Source organism: Passer domesticus, chromosome Z (assembly GCF_036417665.1).
Source record: "Passer domesticus isolate bPasDom1 chromosome Z, bPasDom1.hap1, whole genome shotgun sequence".
Classification (NCBI taxonomy): domain Eukaryota; kingdom Metazoa; phylum Chordata; class Aves; order Passeriformes; family Passeridae; genus Passer; species Passer domesticus.
In genome coordinates this window covers 70,879,748-70,905,964 of record NC_087512.1, presented here as the reverse complement: position 1 = coordinate 70,905,964, position 26,217 = coordinate 70,879,748, and the positions used below count along the sequence as shown (strand labels likewise).

Below are 26,217 nucleotides of genomic sequence, written 5' to 3'. Positions count from 1 at the left end.
GAGTGGCACAGTAAGAAATTTGTAGTTTCACATAATTTTGGTGTGAAGCCCAGCAAGACTTGGCAGATATAAAAATGGATTTGTAGTGTTTAAATGCAAGTGGTTTGGCATTTTTCCTTGTCTTTTTCAGAGTAGCCTGGTTTGACAGTAAAACTGTTTGATAAATTGACATACTTTGCTCAAAATAACCAAGGAAAAAGGTGAATTTATACCTGAATTTTAATTATACATTTTATTTAAATTTCTTTTAAAAGAGTGTTCCATGCATCATTTCTCAGAGAGGGCAATAAGCTCTACTGGAGCGGTGTCTTTTTGCTCCGTCTTTTTACAGAACCTCATGAAGTTTCCAAATATAGAAGTGAATTTCTTCAACCTGTAAGCAATAAACAAAAATGTGAAGCCTCTCAATCAGAGAAAGATAGATCTTGGAAAAACTCATACATTCATACATAAGCCAGGCTGAAATTCTGAAAGTACCTGAAGGATAGAGAAAACATTTTACTTCAGCTGTAAACCGAAAGTCAGACAGAACTGTTGAATCCACTGTAATATGAACTTCAATCTTTTTTCCTCCTTCTTTAGTTTGCACTATTTGTAAAACTTCTAATTTAGAAAGTAATGACAAAGTACTGATATCTTCATTCCTTGTTTGTGTTCAGAGAGCTACTTGTAGCATTATGTAAACAAAATACTGTTATTCTTTTCCAATTAGTAGATGAAAAGAGCTAGAAGAACGGATCAGATCTTTTTCTGACCTATTATCAACAGAATAGTTGAAAATGCAATCATCCCAGAATCCTTGTTTCTGATGAAATGTAGAGTAAACTCACTTTCCAACGTCTTTTTGGAGCCAAATATCATGAAATACTTTAATGTTACTTGTAAATGGCCCAAACTAAGAGATGCTGAGATAAATAAAATGCATAAGAAATAATATATTTTATTTCATTTTCAAAAGAGAAAGCTGGCTTAAATTAATTTGTTTATTTTCTTTATATGAATCTGACTTACATCCCAGATTCAGCCTTCCTCTTTCCAAAACCAAGTGATATACAAACATGAATTATTGACACTTTTGCATATTGCTTTTTTGGGATTTTACAGAGTAATACATACAAGATAATACACACAATAATATTATTCTCCAATGTGTAAAAAATGTGGAAAGCTAAGCAATATCTGCTCTTGTTTGTGCATGCAAGATTTTTAAAAAATAACAATTTGTTATACCATCTATTTTAAGCCCATTCCCTTCAATTTGTAATCCAGATTTCTCACCAGGAATTTGAAAGAAAATGCCAACTCCATTTGTTCTGTTGTGCTCAACTACAAGCCACCACGTGCTTGTGAGACTGTGCAAACAACCTGAAACTTCATATGTGACCTACACTTTCTTGTCACAGTTAGAAAAATTAAAAAGCACAAAAGTCATTCCTATTCCTATATCCTTTGGTTGTACTTTCTAAAAGTGGTAATGGTTTGTAAGGAATATAGATTTTTTTAAAAAAGGTTTTCCAAATGAAAGTTTATAGTGACTTTTTTATGAGTATATTTTCCTTCTGTGACAATGCGGTCAAAAGTTTAAACCAACTCACAACAGAGGTAAAACTTTCAAAATCTTCAGAGCATGGTCGAGAACACTTGGAAAAGGTGAGATTATGTCTTATTTATTGTTAAGCATTAGTGGCTTCCATTTGGAATCCTGTATTTGGATAAGATTAATTCAACATCAAAAAGATGATACCACAACAGAAGCAAACTCAAAACTCATTTTAGGCAAATTCTTTTTAATTTCAGCTTCTCTGGTTGTTTTTGCAGACAACTGATTTCAGAAGCCAAGTTGAATTTTACTTCTGTGAAACTGATTTGTACAAATGATGGTAGTGTTTTGGGAATCAGACTCTTCCCATTCTTTGGGACATCCAAACAGCAGTGGGAACCTGAAACTGCAATAAGTCTAAAAAAAAAACCAAAAAAAAACACCTATAAAGCTTTCCATTGAGCAAACAACATCATCTCAGTCTATGTTGCAACAAAGTGTTTTGAAAACATAAAAATACCTGACAGTTACTTTTATAAGCCTTGTTTACCAGGTTAAAACTAAAGGATACCAAGATGCCAGAATAAAGCCTGCACCTTATTTGCATTTGCCAGTGTAATACTTACATGATGCATCAATTAGCTTTAAAGCATTCATAACTTTATTTAACTTTCATTCATGAGACTAGTGTAGCCCTTGGTGATTTCAGCAGAGGTGGAATCTACCTCTTAGTAAATGGAGATAACAAAAATTTGCATAAAGCAGGAAAGCCATAAAATATAATGAAGAACAAAAAATCTATTGTAGTCAAAATAAAGAAACTACAGGAAATAAAAATCAGCTTTCAAAGCCTTCAATCAACATAGCAGTTGCGAAGCAGATTAGAATTGGGTTAAAAGTGAAAAAAAATCCAAACCAAATTCCAAATTATGAACACAAATTATAATTGTTAAGAAAGTTATGCTAAAGATTAACAAAAGCTCTCAAACAGCTAAGGTGAAAATTTTTGGGTGACTTGTGGAGCATCCTTCCCACTGGAATTTCTTTTTCAAAGCCATGGGGAAGCAACATCCGTATCTGTTCAACAATAGAGAGATGACTTGCACAGTCTTTTTGACATCAAAACATGCATTCCTGTAAATGTACACTCAAAGACCCAATAGCGTAACAGCAATTGAGGGACAGAAAGGGAAAGTTAAGTTTATACAAAGATTCAGCGCAAGACCTTGCAGCCTACCTTGCTTCTTCTTGTTCCCCCTACAGCAGCTGAGAGCGTCAGTCCATCCCCGCTGTCTGCTGCACTGCTGGCTTTGAGGCTGTGTGGCAGCTCTCCTTGCCTGTGAAGGGCGAGGTGATATCACCTTGCTGGGAGCCCATCTGAAAAAGTAGGAACTTGGTCTGACTCGACAATGTCAGCAGAAAAGACCAGGAATCTGTCTCAGCCAGAATTCCCTGCTACATTGTAGAGCAGACACCCTCAGCTGCCTCTCTCCTGTTTTGGAAAGACACGGGTATCCAGGAGTGACTCTTTATCAACAAGTGCATGTGCTGGATGGGGCCAAGCCATGCTTTCTGAATGGCCATCCTTAACCTCGGCTGGGATCCATTTGGATGAACCATTTCCTCATGGAAATCTCACAGGAAGGTTTTACACTACCTTGAGTAAATCTACCATCCCTCATAGAGAGCCGTGACTTAGGAAGGGCTGAACTCATGTGGACAGCTCCTGAGCTGCTGCGAGCTGGCCTTGTCTCCTGTGTTTGCACCACTGATGGTTTCCACCACGTCTCCACTCACTCTGCACCAGCATCTTTGGAAATGGTCATTCTTTGCACTATCATGGTAAAATAGTGTTCATAATTAGCCGTATAGGTGCTTTTTCCCAACATCCTTTTGGGGAATAGGGTTGGAAAAGCTGGAATTAGGCAGGGGGGCTGGGGGAGGTGTGTACACACACTTACATGCAGAGAGAGACAGACACACAGTCCAAGCTGCTTCATACAAAACAGAGGAAAAACACCAGCTTTTACTTAAGGCTTGGAATTTGCTGTTTTGGCTTCCCTACTCCACTCACTTTCTTGCCAAGCTCAAATTAGATCAGAATAAAAAGAATTGCAGGATTTTTATGAAGGTAGTGTGAAACCATGTTTCTGTTTCTCAGTTAGGAACAGGGAAGATCACTGTATGCCCACTGATGATGGATGGTTCCTCTCATTATTGAACAAGGACTTTATTGTATATTTATGGCAACCCTGCTATGCAGTATTTCGTTACTTATGGGGCTTTTAATGTCAATTTGAATGAGATTTAGAACAAGATCTGCCATAATAAAATATTAATTAATATTATTAATAAAATACAATTTGTACAAATACAAAATACAATTTAAAAAATATGTATTTATCTCTACACATGCAGTGAAACTTTTTTATTGTGTTTTCAAATACATTTTCCTCTTTTTTTTCTTTCTTTTTTTTTAAATAATTTGTGGCTTCTAACTACATAAGTAACAGCATACAATATATGATACTTTTCAGCCATATGAATATAAAAATATGTATTTGAGAATGAAATCTGTACCCAAAAAGACTTAATTTTAAAGAAAAATAAGATTTTAGATAACTGTAATAAGAACGTATTCAGTGTTGGCTTGCTGTCAGAAAGCCATGGTATATGAACTTACAATATAATACATGATACTCTGTTTTGTTGTTGGTTTATTGAGCCTGTATCTTCTATTTTCAGATTTTCACGTGTCTCCATACATATTTGCCCATAAATTGCACAACTCGCCTCTGCCATCTTGTGGGAAAATGTGTGTTGTTACTTTACAAAAAGGTGAAGAAAACTCATTAAACACGATTTGTGTTCTGAAGACATTCCTAGAAGTTAGTAGAAATATATTAATTCATATCCAAGTCAAAAGTCACAAAAATCATATATTTACCTTGAAATGAAAAATTTACCATTAAATTAAACCCTAAAAGTAGTAATTTCAATAATATCTAAGTATTTGCCAACATCATGAAAAGATTTTGTTCTCCTTTCATTATAAAACTCAAAGGGTGTTACATTAACCATCTAGTAACATAATTTCTATACACATACAGCACATTAATGTACGCTATAGATTAAAGAAAAGCTATTTTGACATTTATGAAATGCCTTGACATAAGAAAACAGAAAATGTGCTCTAAGACTTTAATTTATTTTTTAGGAGAAAATTTCTAAGAAACACTTCAATTTTTAACAAACTGCATTTTATCATGTTTGTTGTTGTTTTCAAAAAAGCACCAGCATAACCTGAAAATTGATAAAGGTATTACACTAACAAACTTTACAAGTATCATTAGAAAATTTACAAGGTTTCATTTCAATGTATGGCATCTTAAAAGCAGTAGAATTGCAAAAATATGTCATCATCTTACAAAAAATATCCTCCTTTTGACATCTCTTCCAAAATTTGCATGAGCACAAATATTTTCCGGACCATGCATTTAGGGGGAAGAGAACATCCTTATGGTTTTAACAAGGTCAGCAGTGGGTCTATAAAAGGCTGTCTGCTCCTTCACTTGATGGCAGAGTTATCCCAGCAGGCCATGGCACAGCACCACTCTGCTTTGTGTGAACAGAGATCCCAGTGCAGCACCCCGAGCTCACCGAGCTCCCACAGAACTGCAAAAGAGGAGGCAGGTCTCTGTAGCAGGGGACAGGCAGACAGAGAAGTAATTTCTGCTTCCTCTCAGACAACAGCAAGGCTTGAACAGCTCTGCCATCTTAGGTGATTTCACTCTTTCTATTCAGCTGCAGGTAGGTCTAGGAGTTGGGAGGGACATGGAGACACTTGAAAGGTTGAATGATGCATTGTGAAGGGACCAGATTTTTGTAGTTCCACCTAAGTTTTTAAATGTATTCTCCCATTTAGGTAGACATCAAAATGTGCTTTCTGATAAGTTGAGTACTCTTGCAGCTGCTGCTCCAGGCTGATTCAGTACTGAAGAAATGTTGACAACAGTCCAAGGTGTTGCCATGTGAATTACTCCCCATTAAAGGACCAGACTCAACAGTGTTCTCTGTCTGGTTGACTCACTTCAAATACCTTAAGTCCAGGTAACCTGGTCTGAAAAGTCTAGGTTTGCTGTTGACTGGCTTTGTCAAAATACCAGGACCTATTGCTTTAATCTTGGGTAGAGCAGATCCTCCACTTATGCAACTTACTCATCCTCAAAGTCCAACAAATACAGATGTGTTTATACTGGATGCACAAAGAGAGCAGAAGAAAATTACCCTGTTACCCTGGTCACTGTCCCTCAGGCATAAAACTTAGCTTTCAGCTTTTTTTTTTTTTTGTGCAACTCTTTGCAAGAGTTGCCTCAGAGCTGCAAGAGTTTGTCCACTTTGCAGAGAGATGCCCCTCTCTTTTTCCACTCAAAAGCATATTTAACTCAAAAAATAGTCAAATCCATATGACTGTGGTGCATGATGGCCTTTAGATGTGAACTGCACAGAGAGAAAGATTGGCCAATGTAAGATTTCTATATTTTCTGCAATGAAAACATGGGCAGTAGCACCCAGGAATATGGTGGAAAGACTGTGATGTGAGGAAGGTCAGATGTAAGGCAGCAACTGGACAAAGCAAAGCAAAGTAAATTTGGGATCCCTCCCATGCCTTTGAGTCTTGAATTACAGCCTATAGTATATATTTCCTTTGTTCATGAATGGAAATGGATAGGAACTAGTAGTTCTTAACTGCACAACATATTTTGAATTATAAAACCCATCTTTTCTACTTTGGCATTAAGATCAAGTTCAAACTTTTCTGTGTACAGTTAACAGGAGGATGACAAAAAAGAGGGAATTAATGTGAAATAAAAGTGCAATTCACTCATCTCTCTTTTTGCACAAGGTTCATAAATTCTCCTTATACTCATTTTCTTTCTGGACCATTGACTACATAGTAATACAATCTGGAAAGTCTTCAGGAATGCAGTTATATAGAACTTCAGGGGTTTTTTGTTGCTTCCTGGGAAAAGAAAAAAAATTAATTTAAATCATCATTTATTTGGACAGTTGCCAAACTCTTTTACTTTTTCTGAAAAACAAACAATGAAAGAAAAAATAGGAATAGATAATGTCTTTGCATTGTTCTCTCCAAATTTTTCTCTGAACTTGAATGAAAATCATAAAAGAAGAGAGAACATTGCCTTCTGCTTATCCAAGAGGCAAACGGAGCAGTTTATTTTGACAAGTGTCTGCAGCTTTATCATTCACTCACCAGCAGCTGTCATTGTTATGGCACAGCATGTTGGAAGAGACTTCCTAAAAGCCAAATGAGTCAAATAAACAGCAAACAAGAGAGTCATCTTACAAAGAGCTACACAAGGACAGAGAGAAATTCAGGCAAATTATTTGCTCATGGGTGTGCATGAAAACACATTTCTCAGCTAATGCTGAATGAGTGTTCAGCAGTTTCTGACAGCTTCTTGTGGGTCAGCTGTATGGTGTCAGAGCAGTTTACTGCTGCACCAGTAATCCACCATCACTGGTGTAGCAACATGGGTGCAGCAGTTTGCTGCACTCTGGCATGTACCTGTTCCTGGATGTGTCCCAGAACTAAGCCTGCAAGTCAAGATTTAGACATTGGAAAAAAAAAAAAAAAAGGTGAAAGGAACTGTGTGAAAGATTAGACTTGCAAATCTCAAAGTACAAGGTGTCAGACTAGTCACGTCAAAACATCTGCTTAGAACAACTCACACAGTAACTGTAACATATTATAGAGAGGAATCATGAATATGCAATCAGAACAAAATAGTTTCAGAGCCTGATTGTCACCTCTGTCAATTCCAGCAGTCAATTTCTGTGATGTTGTCTTGTCATTTTGACAGTGAATATACTTTTGTGTGGTGTATTGCAGATACTACACTTCAAATATTTACAAATAAAATAGAATAAAATAGTATCTTACACTTTCACTGTAAAAGTAGAACATTTTAAGTAAGTAAGAAAAACACTCCTCCTAATCAAACTCATCATGCATGAGACACACTCAAAAAAATCATCCTCTGTCACAGCTGCATGATGTGACCAACTCCAACGAAATCAAGTCATGCTGGCAGTTTGCAGAAAGTATCTAAAACCAGTGTGAAGGATTTCTCAGCTAATAATGCTATAACAGCACATTTTTCTCCAAGTAAACAAGTAATTTAAAAAAAAATCATTAACAATTTAAGATTTTAAAAGCAATTTATTTTAAATACAGCAAGTTATAAACACATGTTACCTGGCTGAATAGTTTATAGAGCACCTGTATGCAATGCTCATCTTTATAAACAGATTTGTTCATGATGCTACACACTGACTGTTCACTACTTCACAGGGATATAGAACAAGACAATATATTTTAAAGACAATTTAAGAAAACTGTAGAATCATCATAACAAAAGAAGTATGCAGAAATCTTTATTCAATAACTACTTACAGGACATTCTATTTTTAATAATAAATATGTCAGTATATCCTCATAATTCAGTTTGTTTGGCATGGAGATTAGAGTATATGAGGGATATATACCTCAGTTGGCAATAATTATTACAGTATAAATGTCCTCCTAAGTTCTGGTTATAAAGGACTTTCAGAGATCACAATATAGACTGTATCAGCTAATTTAAAGTAAATACAATGAAAGATTAGAAACTCCTTTTTTTTTTCTGCATTTGTTGGCTCTGTGATATGAAGTCAGGAATCTTTTACTGGTGATACTTTAAACAGAGTTCCACGTAGATATTGTATCAGATTTATTCCAGGTATCAAATTGTTAATCAGGTAGTTTAGACATTGTTCTAGTAATGTTGTATTGGAGATGGTATGAGTAGCTGTGTGATAAAAATTGTCATGAGAAATGCACATAATTCTGGACTAGTTACATTTTCAGTGATAACTTTTAATGACCAAATATGACATCAGAACTCTGAGCAATTAGAGGTTTCATATAAGAATTCTGAATGAAACTATTTGACAATTAGGTGATAAAAAACATTTCAGAGCATTTGACCTTAGAGTTTTTACATACTCTTCATTTTTACCCATCATCACAGCTGAGCAGCAGCTGTGAAAATAGGCAGGGAGGACAATAAACCCTGACTGAAATGCAAATTTTTTGAACCTACTAAGAATCTACATGGCCAGTAAAAGAAATCTGTCCATACAGAACCAACACTGAATTAATCACTTCTATGTTTGTTATCTCTACCAGTTTTTCCCATGTGATGCAATTTGTATCACACTTTTAATTAATGACAGTCAGAACAAAGCACAAAACAGTACCTATTTCTAGACTTCTGAACACTAAGAGTTCACTCAACTCCTCTACACCCATTATGAGTAAAATACTTGTACCTAAAGGAACCTTCCAGTTTGCCAGAAAGTTTAATGCTGATGGTCTTATTCAGATTTAATCTTGGCACTTTTCTGCAAATGGTAAAGGCAGAAACCACAAAACTTATCAACAGCAGTGTTAATTTTGCTATCAAAAGTAGTCCCAAATATCTGTGACAAATAGAAGGGGTGAAAGAGCTTAATAAAATATTACTTTCCTCTTCTAAATAAATTCAAAAATTCAGAGATACTTTGCAAGCAAAATATACACAACTTAAAAGCACAGTTATTTAGTAGCTAGCTGTAGTTATAATACACCAAAGGCACACATGCTGTTACTTTTAGCTTCTCTAATTAAAAAGTGTAGAATTACAGAATCACATTGAAGAGAGTCAAAGTTCAGCAACAATAGTATGGTTGTCATGGATTTAACAAGGCACAGATTTAACAAGAAATGTCAAGAGGAATTTGCTTACCAAGACACTCTAATTCCTTGAATACTAGTTGTAAAGTACTGCATATTCTTTCAATGGAATACACCTCTTAAGTTACTTCAGATTTTGAAGTTTTTGTTTACCAAATGCCATTTCAGGTACCTTTGCATTTTATTTCAACAGATACAGTAGTGACAAATTGTTTCAGATAAATATTTTCTTCCAGCATTTTTTCCTGTCTGAGGGCTTATTACCACCATCTCTTGGGTCAGCTTGTATAGCTGCTTTTAGCTCCACATGCAGACTCTTCATAAAACATATAAAGTCCTTCTAGAGCAAATGAATTCTATAATGACTCAACGCACATAAAAGACAGATAAGATTCAACAGGCTGATAATGCCCATTTGTTCACCACCCCCAGAAGACCCCAAAAGGCTATTTGGTGAGCTGGGCAGGCATCAGACAGAGAAAAGAATTTGAATCACCAACATCTTCACCAGTAATATCAAAAAAGAAGGAAAGGAGATAGCCTATACAACTGACAGACAACACATTTCATACCAATAGAAGGAAATGCATTTTTTTAGTGCACAATTACCTTGTGAAACTCATTGCCAAGAAATGTTCCTGAGGTCAGAAGCTTTGCAGCACTCAAAGGCATAAATCTCTTTATGCTGCAGGAGCACTCAGGATCACTATAAACATGACAATGGAAGCAAACTGTCACCCTTTTTTCCACAATCAAATCAGGTTTGATGAAAATGAACATTTTCTCTGGAGTTTAAAGTTTGTTTTTACACTCTTCTGGTGCAACTGACAGTGTCCAGTGTTAAGCAAACTTCCCTGCCCAGCCATCTGGGAGCCATTCTGGCAGTCACTCTTGCACCACCTGAGCTGGGACTGAGGCTCTTCCCAGTTACAGCCCCCACAGTTGGAACAGGTTTCCTTACTGGGTGCACCCCAGGTTTCCCATAGCAGTCTCAGCGTCCCAACCATTGAAATAATTTCATCACAGCACAATAACAAACTAACAGCTTGGGCCGGCGTCTCTGGGGAGGGACCCAGAATGAAGGGACCTGCCCTGGGCTCTTTCCCCTCAGCAGTCTAAGCGTGGGAAGGTCTGGGATCGTCGGCTCCTGCCGTGTCCCAGTGTCCGGTCCCCTGGCTGGGCCACAGGTCCCCGGGCCCTTGAGTGCCCAGGGTCGGCTCTTCACGGCCCCTTTGCCTGGGCTGCCCCAGCCTGAGCTCAGCCTGCAGCTCCCACTGCAGCTGCACCCGAGCTACCTCAGTGAACATGTTCCTCAACACCAGCTATGGAAACATGTTACTGCGCTGGCTGGATCACCACCACTGCCATCTGCGCTCCTGTGTTCGGCAGCAGATAAGATGTTTTGCACAGAAAATCCTGATCTGAAACAACAGAAATGTATCTAGACCAAGTCAGAACTGATTCCCAACACATATCCAAACAGCTTTTCTTATGCAGTTTTAAATTTTTAATCTCAAAAAGGATTTTAGCCTACTAGGCTATAATCTTTATACTTTACCTACTTTACAAGCAGGTAAAGTAGGAATTCTAGTGATAATAACTAGATACTTGTTTGTCAAATGCTTTTCTAATTAGACAAAATATAATATATTTCTAAAATTATTAAATGCGGTAATTAGAATATGAATTACTGAATATTAACTGAGCATACAAGATCCATTACTGAGTGAAAAAAACAAGGTATTGTTACTTCTGTTACTCTGGAAAATAGTCCCACTTTTTTCCTCAGTTTGCCTCAGACTTATCTTAGGGATAATAATTCCTTAAGAACATGCTTCACTGTGTTGGCATCAAATACTTAAAAATGCACTTCACAAAATGAAATTAAGCAACTAGGGCCCATAATCATCTCAGGCAATTTTTTTTAGTTCCAGGCAATTTTTTTAGCTCCAGAGAAGTTAGTAGAAATATGCCAGATGATATACAGCATCTTGTTTCTGAATTCCTCTCCCACGCCATGCCTTTTTGACATGTGTTCAGGCAAGGAAAGACCATCACTTCACCTAGTTTTACCTGCACTGTAATAGAAACTTACAGCAGGCTTACAGCACCTGCTCCAGCTCCCACTCCCTTCTATAAATGCTACAATCTCAGAAGCCAAAACAGTTAAAAAATCTAACTGAACAAAAAAAATAGGGAAAAACATACATGGTGGGAGGGGTTATTATGAATGTGTCATTACCTGTAACAAAAAGGAAGTTGCTGGTAAAGAATATAAAGCAGAAGGTGAAAACTACAGCAAGTTCAAAGCAAAATAAAGCAAAAGAAGCAGAAGACAGAAGGAGAGATCTACTGGCAACAGATAAAGGGTTTCATACTAATATAGCAGTACTAATAAAATGTGTAAAAGTAACAGATGACTCATACCAAAGTATTTGTCTGTGCAGTCAAAGCAAAATGGTTCAAGCTGATCCTCAACAAATATAAAGCATAAAGAAACACACCACAGAGAATTTCAGCGGGCTGAAATAGATGATAGATCAACAGGTGCTGCAGGCCCAAGTAGCCAAGTAAAGAGGTCAGCTTTAAGCATTTGCAAAGACCGATGCTTTAACCTGCTGTCAGCCAGGCTCAGTCCTTTCACACAGACTTGCAGTTAATCCTGTGGTCCTCACTGAGGTCACAAGCACTGCAGATGAGGGAAATGGCACAACAACAGTTCATCAGCACTGAGGGCCAAATGGTCACAGAAAATGCTTCTTGGTGGGGCATAGATTGAAAAAGTTAAACTTTAAATTTGTTTTGTGAATTCCTGGAGTCCATAGAAGTATTGGCCCTAAGGTTTGAGAGAGGTGGAGGCAATCTGGAAAGCAGCAGGGTGGAAGCTTCTGTCAGAACACAAGGGTCTGAGCTCTTTAGAGATAAGAGTAGCAACATTAGCTCTGGTGAACCCAGAACAAACTCTTCTGGTTCAGCCTCAACTAAAACTACTTTAAAAGTGAGTGGCAGATGCATTTTAGGCCCTGCTGCACATCTCCAGTGGTGAAATAAGAAATGATGTTGCAGTTGTTAATTCACAAACATTTATCTTGTTTACCCTCCAACAAAATAATTGCTGCTTGATTATAACTACAAAAAGGTTTTGGCATCCAGTCGCATAGCAGAGGTGATCTTTTCCCCATGACACTCTCAGAGGACTGATGCTGCACATGTCACACACCAAATCATTGTACACTAAGATGAAGTTCACATCCATCTGATCACAGGCTTTTAGCTGTTGCAAGCCTATCATATACCTCTAGCTTCTGAGGATTATATAGTTTTATTCTCATTTGTACAGAGCAGGCTCATACCAGGCAGGTTGATCTAGAGATTATGAGTACACCAACTCCTCAACTGAAATCCATGGAACTCCACAAATTTATTGTTAGCTGAAAGGCTGTACTTTTTTACTTGCCTTCCTTTCACTGAAACGAGCAGAGCAAAGTGTTCCCCACACGTGATACATATACAGAGGTGCAAAGGCATGTGCATGCATACATTGAAACAACATTATATGAATCTAAGGTACCAAATCATACCCAAGGCTGACACCTAAGAATTAGAAGTTATTGTCCTTTGTAATAACAATAAATTTGGAAAATAAAAATAGTACTTGTTTAGTAAAAAAAAAGGGGTGTAAGGTCCTTTCACTGAAACCTTTTCACAATAGACCACTTTCTGTTAAACTGCTTAAACTTTGAAAAACTTATGTGGATGGAAAAAAATGATGGGTATCTATATCTCATTGCTGTTTTTATACAGATATTGGTATCACAGCAGTTTGTTCACACATTTAGTAAAGAAAGAAATATAAGAGCAGACATTTTTAAAACAGAATAAACTGGAATATAAAATTACCTGGTTAATCGCAAAACAAATTCAAGTAACTAAAATAACATGACAGGAACCACAACTGGGAACAATGGCCCTGGAGATGTTTTATTTTCCATTAAATACAGCTTTCTGGCTGAGACAATGGTGTCTGCATGCCAAAGCTGGGACAATGACAGTGTGGTGTTGCTGGCATCTCCAATCAGTTGTTTCCTTCTACATTTCGGAACGCCTGCACTGCTTGACTTAGCTGAAGAGGAGTGAGCAGGCAAAGAAATTTCACCCATGGACAAACACAAATGAGAGTTTAGGGATATAAGCACAGCGGACACAACAATTATATTGCTTGTGAGTGACAGAATCACATAATATACTGAGTTGGAAAGGGCTCACAAGGATCACTGAGTCCAGCTCCTAGGTGAATGGCCCATATAGGGATAAAATCCATATCCTTGGCATTATTAGCAACATGCTTAATCAACTAAGTTAATCAGCCAAGCCCGACTTACCCAAAGCAGCCATCTGAAAATCCTACTGGAGACAGCAGCTACCAAAGCAAAGACTTGCAGGAAAGCACTTCAGCTAGTGAAAGAACATGGAGGGAAGATGCCAGCTTCATTAGTTCCTTTCTACACCCAAACCAGTGATATTTCCTAAGGTCTACATGCACAGATTTAGCACACTCATTATCTGGGGGTGGAAGGACACATTGTGTACATCCATTACACAGTGTTTCAAAAATGTTCTGTTGGACAAATAAAAAACTCTTGTCCATCCAAGTGGATCACACAAAAGGTAATATTAATGTTGATTGTCAAGTAAGGAAATGTAAAGAAGCATAAAACTCCTGCTAGTAATGGTCCTTTGTCATTGCTTGCCAGCAAAACATGTTCAAAATAATAGTACAGAAAAAAAGGTAGTATATTGTATAAAAAATAAACCCACAATTACTAACATACACTTTTACCCCTAAATTGTAGCATCTCACTAGTCTTCATACTTTAGGGAAGTTTGTCAAAATTCTTTGCATTTTGCAGAAACAATTCATCAATTTTTCCAAACTCACATATGAATTTCAAGGAGAATTTAGAGAGGAAACCAATATTAACAAGAGACTGTCAGTCAGAGTTGTTAGGGAGTGATTAGGACCTGGTTGTCTTATAGACCCCTGTGCAGCTGGAGTAATGCATAAGAGTCTCTATGCATCTAAGTCATTGATTATTCTGATTAAGGAATTCCTCTTACCATCTCCGAACTGAGGACAGATTTCACTGAAAAGGTTTGCTGACTGTTCCTAAAATTTTGAGACTCTCTAGTGAACATTTTCAATCTTTCCAGATTTCTTAATGTGCAGTCTGACACACTTCAAAAATGCCTGGCTTTCAATAAATATGCTAATAATTCACTTTTAATAAGTTTACTACTGCCAGTTATGAAAGGAAGTAACTAGATTTGTTAATTTCCTCCAGAAGTCTTGCTCTGCTCCACTGCTCATATAACGGGCATTTGGTACATGGTATCTCCCTTTAAAATAAACAGAGAGATCCTCTATCTGTCAAGGTAATATGGGTTACGAAGTTAAATTTGAAGCATCCAACAGCAGAAATGAAAGATTTCATAAACAATTAAGCTTCTTCTTTGGGTCATTAGCTGTGGTCTAAGCTTTCAAGAGCAATGCAGGGTTTAACTGAAAAACATGAGAGTGCTGGTAATGGCATTTTTTTTGGTCTCGCCTTTATAAACTTGTACTGTTCAAACTGCCAAATTTTCCTTTCTCTCCTTTTCTCTGTCTGCCTCATGACACCAGCAGAAGAACATTTATGTTACTACTGGGTTTCTTTATTTTTCCACTGGCCATCTGAGGACATGAAATGTCCTTTGAAATTATTTTCTTGAAGCTCTGGGAGATCAGTGCTGAAGTGTGCTAAACACAACTGCCTCCCACTCCCTACAAACCAACACAGCAGATTCTCTTTGAGGAAACAGTATTCCTCCTTGCTGAGAGGCAGAACTGCAGACTTTGCTGCTTAAGGACCTTTTGCACTCAATTCATAAAATACTCCATTGCACTGGAAAGCTGATAATCAGCTTGCCCAGCCAAAAATACTATGACACACAGTCCAGTCCAGAGAAGATTAAAAAGCAGTTTTTCTTGAGATCAGCTCTTCCTTCTTACAAACAGAATGGAGAATATTTAGGAATAAGAGTGCCTGTATTTTAGATATTTAAGTTTCATTTATATATGAAACATTAAAGGTACAAGCTCTTAGGTATGGAGAGGCAATCTTAATCTAACAGGGGCTGCTTGTATCTTTACAGTCAAAAAAGTAAGCTCTGGAATCACCAGAATAAACAAAAAATTTTGAACAAATTTACACAGCAGCTGCAGACCGGAGCGTGTATATCTCCTTGAGTCTTTTTTCATAACAATGCATAGAGAAATTGAGAAAAATTATTAATTTTATCTCCTTAAAAGATTGTCTGTTAATTTTCATCTTCATAAAATGAAGCAAAAATGATTCTCAGTGATGGCATTTTTCTTTCAATTATCAAAGTTATGCAAGAAGTACATGAGGAACAAAGAAATGAAGCCCCCATCAGTAGGTATCTGAGAGTGTCACAATGAAGCTATGATTAAAGGATTAAAATCATACAAATTGGGTTTTGGTAGACAAAAATAGATGCAAGGCAACAAAATATGGAAAACCGTTTTCCAAGAAAACTGAGACCAATTCAAATTTGAGAAATGGCAGCAGTTTTTATTTAAACATATGAAGAAGCCTGAAAATAATCTGAATTGATGTTCGCATAGGTTATCCCACCACTCTTTCACCTGACTTTGGCTTATTCTGGTGTCCCTTCACACCATTCACAACAAGAAAAAATTAAATTACTATGCTTTGGGTTAATATAAATTCAGAATTATATATATTCTTGTGCAATAGCTGAGCTACCTTATCTGTCAGGAGCTACTCAGAGAGTTGCAATTGTTCTGGACAACTTGAGGGAGGGCGAGTGTGAGGGGACGATTACACGTGTATATATAAACCAGATGGGAGTAAAGACAACAGAGGAAGATTTTTCTTAAGGATGCTCAGAGAGCAGATAAACAGAAATAGCACAAATATAATCACAACGAATACGATTTAAACATTTTAAAAATCCCACACTTTTGCTGTAAGCGTGGTCAAACAGTTGAGCAGGTTGCTCAGAGAGGTTCTGGAGACTTTGTTCCTAAAGATATGCAAATCCTAACTGGTTATGGTCCTGGGCAACCTACTCTAAGAGACCCTGCTTTGATGGCTCAGTTAGATGATCTCAGAGGTACCAGTCACGGAAATGTGGTAGCTCTGTAAATGAACAACCCTGGATAAAAATAACAGAGATTAGGAAAACAAAACAAAACAAAACAAATCACAGAAGGAAAATATGTATTCTGAGATTAAATTTCATTTAATGCAAAAAATGTTATTCTAAATTCCTATTCCTAATCTAGATTCCTATTCTGTCTTGTTTTAGCTACATATTTGGTAGTGCTCATTGTAGGAAGAATATATGTGGTAGTGGAAAGACTACTTAAATGTGAGAAACCTAGTAGGGAAGAAGGAAACAGGAGACTTCATGGAAGCTATTTAGTAAATGTGAAGCAACAGAAGCTCTCCTGAGCTCTGAACACTACTTGACACAATGCAGGGCCACAGAGCTCTGTGAACATCTGTGTCTTTCTATAAATGTCTTGCCTTGGAAGGGAAACCTTGCTGTATATCTAAGGCTGTATCATTGGAAAATCTAATAAATAGAACTGTGAGGATGGTATCAATAGAATGTGGATAAAAAACATGACAGAGGATGCACTATGGATCAGTTCTACAAGCCTGTCTGACAAACACTATGGGAACTGTATAAACCTCAGGTGTCAAAACCAGTCCTCATGGGTATCCAAAGCCTGTAACTACTCACACAGGGAGCTAGTTAGATTTTCAATTTTGTAAAAAGATTTTGTTCTACTGATGTGAGGTAAACAGCTGGCCTGTTGAGGTCTAGTGCACCCTCTGGTCTTTGTCAGCTTGCAGATCACATTGCTTGCCCCAGTGTGAAGCTGAGCTAATACCAAAATAATTATACAGCACCATATCCACTGATTTCAGAAATCTAAGCAACAGGTCTGAAGAGCTACTCCCTTTCTACTAAATATTCAATTAAATGAGTCAAATGTTTTTCAACCAAATACATTAAAATTAATTTCTTTAGAAATCCATCACCACTGAAGACGGAATGCCATTGCTCTAGTTCATTATTTCCTAGGAACTTAGTTAAACTCACATGAGTATTTAAATTAATATACTTACTTTTTCATCTGTTTCCTTGGACTGCTTTATTCATGAACTGTGTTTTTTCTCTTGCTCTTCTATGAAACTGACTGCACTATTGCTAGGGGAAATAGTTTAACCATGTGTATTAATTTTATTAAACTGAATCTCAGTGTTTCTGCTGCCCTTCATTTAAAGCAGTTTCTCTTTGAGATAAACTGTAAGGAAACTTCTGGGTCAGATCCTGGAATCTGACTCAGATTGATGTGTCTCAGTACTCTCTGACTTTGGCTAACTATCATGGTTCAGTTCATCCTTCAATTTCATCCTTCAATTCCACATCACCAAAAGGGTGGGGACAATATGTCTTTTCTGCTGGCCTTGACTCTTGTCTGTGAAGAGGACAAGACCTCTGCAAAAAGCACCATCTCTCTTGGCAAGCACCCCAACATGGCCTGTAAGGTCATGAACAAATTGACTGAGAGGTCATGCTGCAGCTGGTTGACTCAGTACAGAGAGATGGCCAGTGTTCAACCAAGACAAAGAAGGTCCCTGGAAGCCTTTGTCCTGAGTTTTGAATCTTACAGCAGTGCTGAACAGGGTGATCTTTACACTAACCTATGCAGGCTGAACTGGTTCAATGAGGAGATATTTTCACAAATTTTAATCAATGTCCAGCCTCTGCAAGGCTCATCCACAGCAGTGACCTCTCAGGATGAGTAGGCGTTTTAACAGTGTTGTGTGTATACAGGTTGCCTTGTCCAGTCCTTGTGTTTGTTCTTTGCAAAAACACAAAATAACCAAGAGAATTATAAATCTTTGTTTGTGATATGATTATTTGGCTAGAAAATTTGTCTCTGTGTATGTATACAAGAACAATGATAATATTAATCCACTTATGACAATTTTTCTTAATTGCATTCATTTTAAAAGATAGCTATATTATATGGGGTATCCAATTCCTGTCCCTTCCTTACACAAAACAATCAATGATCTTTCTTCTTTAATTTTGAAAAACACAAAAATTTTTTGCTTGCTTTGGCAATGTTCTGGGATGTAATAATGTACAGAAGTCTAGCATAAACTATAATAACAAGAAGAAATACTGTTATTTCATAGTTTCTAGTAACTTCTTCAATATGCCAAGCCCTAAAGGTAAAAGCTTTCCACACCCACACTGCATTGCTGTCTGGCTGGCATATGTGAAAGGCAAGCACTTCAGGAGAGGAGTTAGGTGACCGTGCACCCCAGGAACACTTCTCCAGAACACTTATACCAGTTGCAGAATACTGGCAGGTCTTTTCTTTGTTCAGCCTGCAGGGATGAGCATTTGGAGAACCTTTTGGGTCCACCAGAACCTCGTGATATTCTGATAATCTGTATTTTAGCCACCCTCTGACCTGGAAATCTTGCCCACATCTTTGAAAATAAAATTTTCAGTGAAATGCAATAAAAGCTCTATTACCCCAGGAACTTAGGTACTAACCTAGAAAACGTAGTAAGAACAAAAGGAGAGAGGGAAAGAGAGGTGCTGAAACTGACAACACAGAGTGCTAGTAGAGTACCAGACAGAGCAGGGGGTGATTAGAAGTACAGTGGGAAGAAGAAACAACACAGTCATGAAGAAGTCAAATTAATATAATTAAATGGGAACTAATGAGATTAGCCAAAATTCTAATGATACAGTCAGAAGGATGGGAAATTAGATGACATTCACCTCCTGTGAGAAAGAAAAATGTGCATGCGCAGCAAGTCAGGACAAAGAAACACAAGGACATGGATGGGAAGTCCTCTGTGTACATAAGGTATAGTCCCTCTGAAAGCATTTGACTAGAACAAGAGGTAGCTAGGATTCAAGATGAGGAGGGATCAAGGCTGAACAACGTCATGGGTCTGAACGACAACAGCCCATGGTGCTGACAGTGATGGCCACTGTCTCCTCTCAGAAACTCCTCACAAGCTTCTGTTTTTCCCATGACCAGCCTTGGAGAATATTTATCTGGCCTGAATGGCATAACATTCCTGTTCTCACACTTTCAAACAAGCTGCCAACCCAAACCATGGCCAGGATGAAACACTGTAATGACTGAAGTTCACTCTCGTGAGACCCTATAAACAGCGGTCCAGAGTGGGACCCATCTGGAGATGCAAAAGCATCTGAAGTGAGTATATTCACTGACCTCTGAGGGGAATTTTTCCACAGGTACCTTATCTTGCACCATGTCTGCACACATACTCTTTGCGCATATGTCTAGAAGTTAGGTTAAGTTATAGTTATAATTTAGCATAAATGCTGTTAAGTGCTACTTCTCTGTTAGATTGTTAAAGTTAAGCTATAAATAAAGGCATAAGTTAGGTTAAAGTACTGTTAAGTGTTGTAAAGCTTTAGGATGCATTCTTTTTCTTTCTTGTTTACATTGTCTTTACACACAGACACACACATAGACTTAGGTATTTTCAATTAATTTCTGTTTTAATAGCCTGGATCTTGTTTGGTTTTGTTATTGCTTGCTTCCCCCCTTGTTGTGCCTCAGGTGTCCTTTGTAAGTAGAGTGAATCTTGACAATGAATTTGTTGTGCTTTGTAGTTTAATATTCAATCAGACTTTTGCTCATACACTTGAAGGTGATTTTTTGAGCAATCTCAAATAAACTTGTTCAGGACATATAAGAAGGTGGTTTTAGAACAGAATGGTTTCAAAAAGGATTGGTTTTAACAATGCCAAAGGAGTCAAAATTAGCAAGGGATGGCAGTAGAGTCAGTTGGACTACACACATGGTTGGAGACATGGTAGTAGAACTTTTAACGGGCCATTAATGCATCAGTGTCATCACTGAGGATGATGACAGAGGAGGAGTGAGGAGTGAGGAGTGAGAGCTGGTACCAAAATTACATCTCTGCCCAGAGACTTCTTCAGGATGTAAAAAAAGAAGGAAAAGAAAAATATCACATTTCTGTGGAAAATCAGACAGAACACAAATACCTAATAAAAATATACCAATGGCTGGACATTTTCATTTCTTGGAAGAGACATCAGGTTTTCTTCCTCTTATGGGGTGAATATTTGGCAGGCTGCATTCTCTTGCTTAGGAGTAGTAATTACCAACTAAGTAATTTGAGTAAGTAAATGAAATATTCACATTCCTAGTTTGCTTTCAGGCAATAAGTTCCTTATCAATATTTATTTCCTTAATATTCACAACCACTTGCAGTAATTTGCAGTCCCCCCAAGGTAAACAAAAAAATAATAGAAAATATTATTCTAACAATTTTTAACTACTGTGTAACTTATTCCCCTCTTTCAGAATTCATTTGCTATGCTTTAATTATACTCCTCTACTAAAATGTGTTTCAAAGCACTTCATACAAAGGCTAAACAAAACAACATCCTAAACTTGTGCCATTTATTGTGACAATCTGTCAACTTGTTGTGACAGGCGTAACAGATTGGTAGCAAAAGCTGAGCAGCAAAGGCTGGCTGACTGACTTTTGTTTTAATAGATGATACTCTTGCTTGGCTACATTTTTAAGAGTTATCAGAACTAGAAAGACCATTTTCAAAATAATTAAAAACTCCTTAAAGCTGCAATGTAAGTGGTGTTGCAGTCCTGGGGAAGAGGCAAACCATAGCTTTATCATCCACACAAGGCCATAGAGGAGACATGAACTTACTTGCTTGCATGCAGGAAACCTGGGGTGCAGATTTCTTCCTTATTCAGTACAGGTTGTTTGATAGTTTGAGTCGGGGCTGGGCTGAAGATGATGACACTGAGTCACTGTTAAAAATCAGTTTCCCATCTTCTCCTTCTGAAGGCAGTCTGTCAAGGCTTGGCCAAGAAATCAGATCACTATTCTCATTTCCTGTGCTGTGAGGTGTGGGTTTGGAGTCATCGAGTCATACAATATCCTGAGCCAGAAGGGACACACCAGGATCATCAAGTCCAGCTTCTGACCCTGCACAGGACACCCCAAGAGTCACAGCATGTCACAGCACGAGTCACAGCTGCACAGTCCAACCACTCCTGGGGAGGTATGGATAGGCTGGGGAGAAAAAAAAACCCCAGTATTAAATACATACTCCTTTGGCAAGAAGAGGCACTTTAGGTATCACTGCACAGCTGAAGCACTCAGACAGACATAGGCCCTGCAAAAAAATCACTATTTTGCTCAAATGTATGGAAACCACGAACCTGGAAACTTCTTGCTGGGAAACAGAATTGCTAGTAAGAAGTTTCTGGAAACAAAACTGTCAGACAGCCCCTCACTGGCTCTGCTCATGACTTCAGCACCATCAAAGGCCAAAGAAATTAGTCCATAACCCTGAAGACCTTAGCCAAAACTCAAAATACCTCTAAAAAGGTCTGGAAATGTGCAAACCAGTACAGTCAGAGGCATACAGAGTGTATTTGAAAGACCTCAACAATATCCCAGTCAACCAATTTTCCAGAATTCACTAGCCACGCACCAATAATAACCAGAGACTGAAGCAAGGAGATCAAAACAGTACTGGAGGTAAAACTCACAGATCTGGTTTTTGTTTTCCTTAAAAAAAGCAGCCAAATAGATTAAAGATTGATACAGTTCATAACAAAAAGCCACTATTACAAATTGAAAGTGCACAATACCTCTTAAAATGCTATTGTCCAGTAAACATCATATTTATACATTGTGACAATCATTTAATAAGATGGTAACCTGATGAAGATGGATCAATTAGTCATGCAGAGGCTATACTGGAACCAGGGACCATGAAAAGACTTAAGAACTGGAGATAGAAATAAAAGCTGCATATGAAGATAGCCAAGCAATCATATCTGTTTTCATCCAGTAGCAGGAAGTATGAGGATAGAGAAGACATTTTTATTTTGTGCTGTGCAAACATCACACAAGGTACTTCAAGAGAAGAGAATGATTACCAAAAATTATGTGAAATTCCACAATTCAAAAAAATGCCTTTCAAGCATCCTATTCTAAGCTTAAACTTAAAATAAATACAAACAGCAAGAAGTCATGAAATGCTATAAAAAGATGGAAGGGTTTAGGATTCTCTGCATGATGAGGTTTTTTTGTTCGTTTTTGTTTTGTGGACCCCAAAGCCAGGCAAAAGCCCAGTCCAGACGGACAAAGTGAAAGGGAAAATAATTGTCTTACTAATGTACCTTCCACACTCAGTATAGAACACCAAAAGTTGTTGGGTGCTCTTCTGTAGTGTTGGTACTTCTAATGGTGCACAGGGTACCACTGGCTGTTATATCCATGCCCAAGGAAGGGTGACAGCACTGTCAGTACTTCCATCTTGCACAAAGCCCTTCTTAGGTCACAGCAACAGCTGTCGTTAAACCCTTGAGTTTTTCTCACTAACATGACAGGGAATCTGGAGTCAAGTGTCCAAAAGAGGAAAATGAGAAAAATAAGGCATTTTTTGAGATCTCTAAGACATACTAAAATGAAACAAATATTCCTAAAATTCCTATAAGATGTTTTAATTCAGAAGGAGTGGCTTATCTAGAATTGCCTCCACTCTAACTCATGTCTCAGGAAAACACTGCCTTTGACTTTTAAAGAAATACCTGAAAGACCTTTAGAATGTTTTTCATTTTTATTCCCATGTATTAAGCCACTCACAAACTCTGTATCAATAAAAATGTTGTTCTATAAGATAGTTCACAAAGTCAGTAGAAATAAAATAATTCACTAGTAAATCTGATAGACCCCATCAGAAAGTCTTTAAGTCTATTTCACTATGTCTGATAAAACTTTGTACATGCAAATGCTCACTTACATGCCATTCACTGAAAATTCACAGAAGCAGTTGTTTCACAAAAAAAAAAATTATGAGATTCAGCTCAAAAGTTATACTGCTGTTCAAATGTCCTGTTACCATTATAAAGTTTTCTGATTCTGTTCTATATGCCACATTTTCCACTGGAGACTTACCCTGGAGCCATAAAAGCTGCAAGGCTGCCAAAGGAGTTTCCACTTCAACAGGTCTTCAGAGGAAACCTAAATGCAGTTTATACACACAGTAATGTATAGAGTCAGAATCAGACAGAACACATTGGGCAAATTTTGTCCATGCTTTCTTATTTTCACCTCTAGAAGGTATGAAGCTGTGGGGTTCAACTCAAGGCACGAATGCTGTTAGTGTGTTTTGAGAAGACAAATGGCTGAAAAATTACTTCCCTATCCTGATTTGTCTCTCTTCTCCTGAAAAAAAGGTAATTTCTTCAGCTCTACAATATTTCCAGTGTGTATAGATGTATGAAAATAGCATACTTCTTGAGAAATTCTATTAATCAGAGATCTGATTTGGATAATAAATAAATTTGTCTTTAGAAAAAAGACTGGAAATTCGATTTTTTTAGTCCTCTACAAAAAACAGCTTGTGCAAAGCAAATGTCCACAGATATTAGCAAAGTTTAATCTCGAAAGACATCACTTTGGATTCTATTACGAAAAATAAAATATAACCAGTTTGGTTAATTTTTACTCTGCTTATTCTCAACTTCACTCTGCATCTTCAGTTTCATAGAATGGCTTGAAGATCATCTACTTCCAATGCCCCTGATATGGGCAGGGATGGCATTCACTAGATCAGGTTGTTCAGGGCCCCATCTAACCTGGCCTTAACCACTTTCAGGGATGCTGTATCCACAGATTCTTTGGGCAACCTGTTACAGTGCCTCACCATCCTCTGAGTAAAGAATTTCTTCCTAATATCTAAATTAAACAGCCTTCTCTCAGTTAAAACCATTGCCCCTTGTCCTGTTACTATCTGCCCATATAACAAATTCCTCTCCCTCCTTTTATGCACACAGAGAATTTGGCAGTTGCAGAGCAATTAAGCTGAACTTCTGATACATCTCTGTACTTCAATATAAATAAAAGGAAAACAAACTGCCTGAGAGGATGGAGCAAAAGTACATTCAGAAGTGAATAAGCAATAGCATGGACAAATTTAAGTTAATGTAAGAAAGACCATAGAAAAACAGGAAGAAAAACTGTGCAGGAAAGCTTAGCATTGCCAGACATTTACTCCCCTGTCCTTTTTAGTTAACCTGAAAGCATGGCAGGGCTGACACAAAGCTGGTCTTCTGACAACTTTCTAGATTCTCCTGCTAGATCACTGTTAAGTGGTACTGGCAATGTAATATTTCGGGACCTGGAAGCAGAGAAGCATGCAACCAGACTCAAGGCATGCAGCAAAAAGCTAAGGTAACTGGAAGCTGAACCAGTTTGCACCTCCACCAAATAGTGGCAAGTGCCAAGAGCTGGCTGCTTGGCCGAGGAGCTGGGAGTCTGGGCACAAGGACAAACCAGTGGGGCTGAGCTGATGCACAGCCCCCAAGTGATGGGGAGCTCTAGGCACCCCAACACCACAACACCAGGCTAATAGCTGCACCATGCCAGAGATGGATATCAGTGTAGGCAGACAAGAACTGGGGAGAAGGCTGGATTGCAATGTCCTAAGGGCCCTGACATGAACTTCACAAGATTCATACTCTGCCCATATTGCCCTAGCTGACCAAATATCTGAGATGTTTGGGGAACCTGCAAAACAAATGGAAAATGTGCTAAAAGGAGAAAAGCATTAATAAAGAGCAGAAGAATGAGCAGAGGAAAAATGCCAGCTCTATGGCTCTCAGCTATTTTGTAGAGATGCAGCCAATCATTGATAAAATTTATTGTTCTTTTGAGCTTCAGTTATGATGGCACTGGAACTGATCATGATGCTCTCTAATTGGAGACAACAAGCCATTCTTATAAGAAACTATCTCTGGCAGCTGTAGTTACAACACAGATAATATGCTGCATACTGTTTCAACACATCTGCTCAGTGCTGTATAGAAGATGAGATCATTATTCACCTGTTTGACCTGTGGGATATGGTAGGGCTATTCTGTGACAGCAACTTGTTCTTTGGCCACAATCTTCATTGTGGTCCTGGCTGTTTCCTGCACGAGGCTGTTTTCTGACTGTCCACTGTCTTCCATCACTGTTCTGCAGCAATCAATAGGTCTCTGCAAAAAGACAGTAATAGTGCAATTAACTTCTGACAATTCTGACATGTTAAAACAAGGATTATTAATATTCCCAAGGATGATCACTCTAACCTAGCCGTGTAAATCTGGCAGTAAATAGCATGCCTCACATAAAGTAATATAAAATTTGGAATAAAATAAAATAAATTGGTGGTAATTAATCATACTTTGGAACGTTGAAATTCTTGCATTAATTTTAAAGTGGGCAACAGCATCTAGTGTGTAATGATGATAGTGTAACAAATCTCCCTCTGAAACAGAGATGCCTGCACAAAAGGCTGTGCCATTCAACAACATGAAGTTCTGTTTCATAGCTGAACTCTTTAGTTCACATTTTATTTTTTCCTTTTTTTTTTTAACCTGGGACTATTTAATCCAATTGTTTACTATGACCTAATTTATATCAAAAGTCAAAGAGTCCTACTGAGTTATGTCTGCATCAAGTTGCTGTGGAAAATGTAGACATTTCCTTTTTCCTTCTTGAAAAAAAATGAACAATATAAAGGAATTGATAAAACCTGTTTCCACTCACTAATGCCTCAGCCTAAAATTACAGGTTTCTTCTGCAATGATCTTGGTGATGTGGTTTGGAAGCACAGGTGGTTGCCATGAAGAAACATCTATAGCTACAGGTAAAGCAGTAGAGGTTGCCGG

The 26,217-nt window shown here is 37.7% G+C and overlaps 1 long non-coding RNA gene across 1 annotated transcript; it reads right to left on the bottom strand.

Moving 5' to 3' along the window:
• Positions 1-162: 162 nt before the first annotated feature.
• On the bottom strand, positions 163-26,217 carry LOC135289533 (uncharacterized). The gene is made up of 7 exons (XR_010352280.1): positions 26,096-26,217; positions 25,390-25,542; positions 23,459-23,524; positions 21,194-21,562; positions 4,224-6,563; positions 2,778-3,374; positions 163-1,957 (listed from the first exon to the last, which is right to left on the bottom strand). It is a non-coding gene; the product is annotated as an uncharacterized LOC135289533 (long non-coding RNA).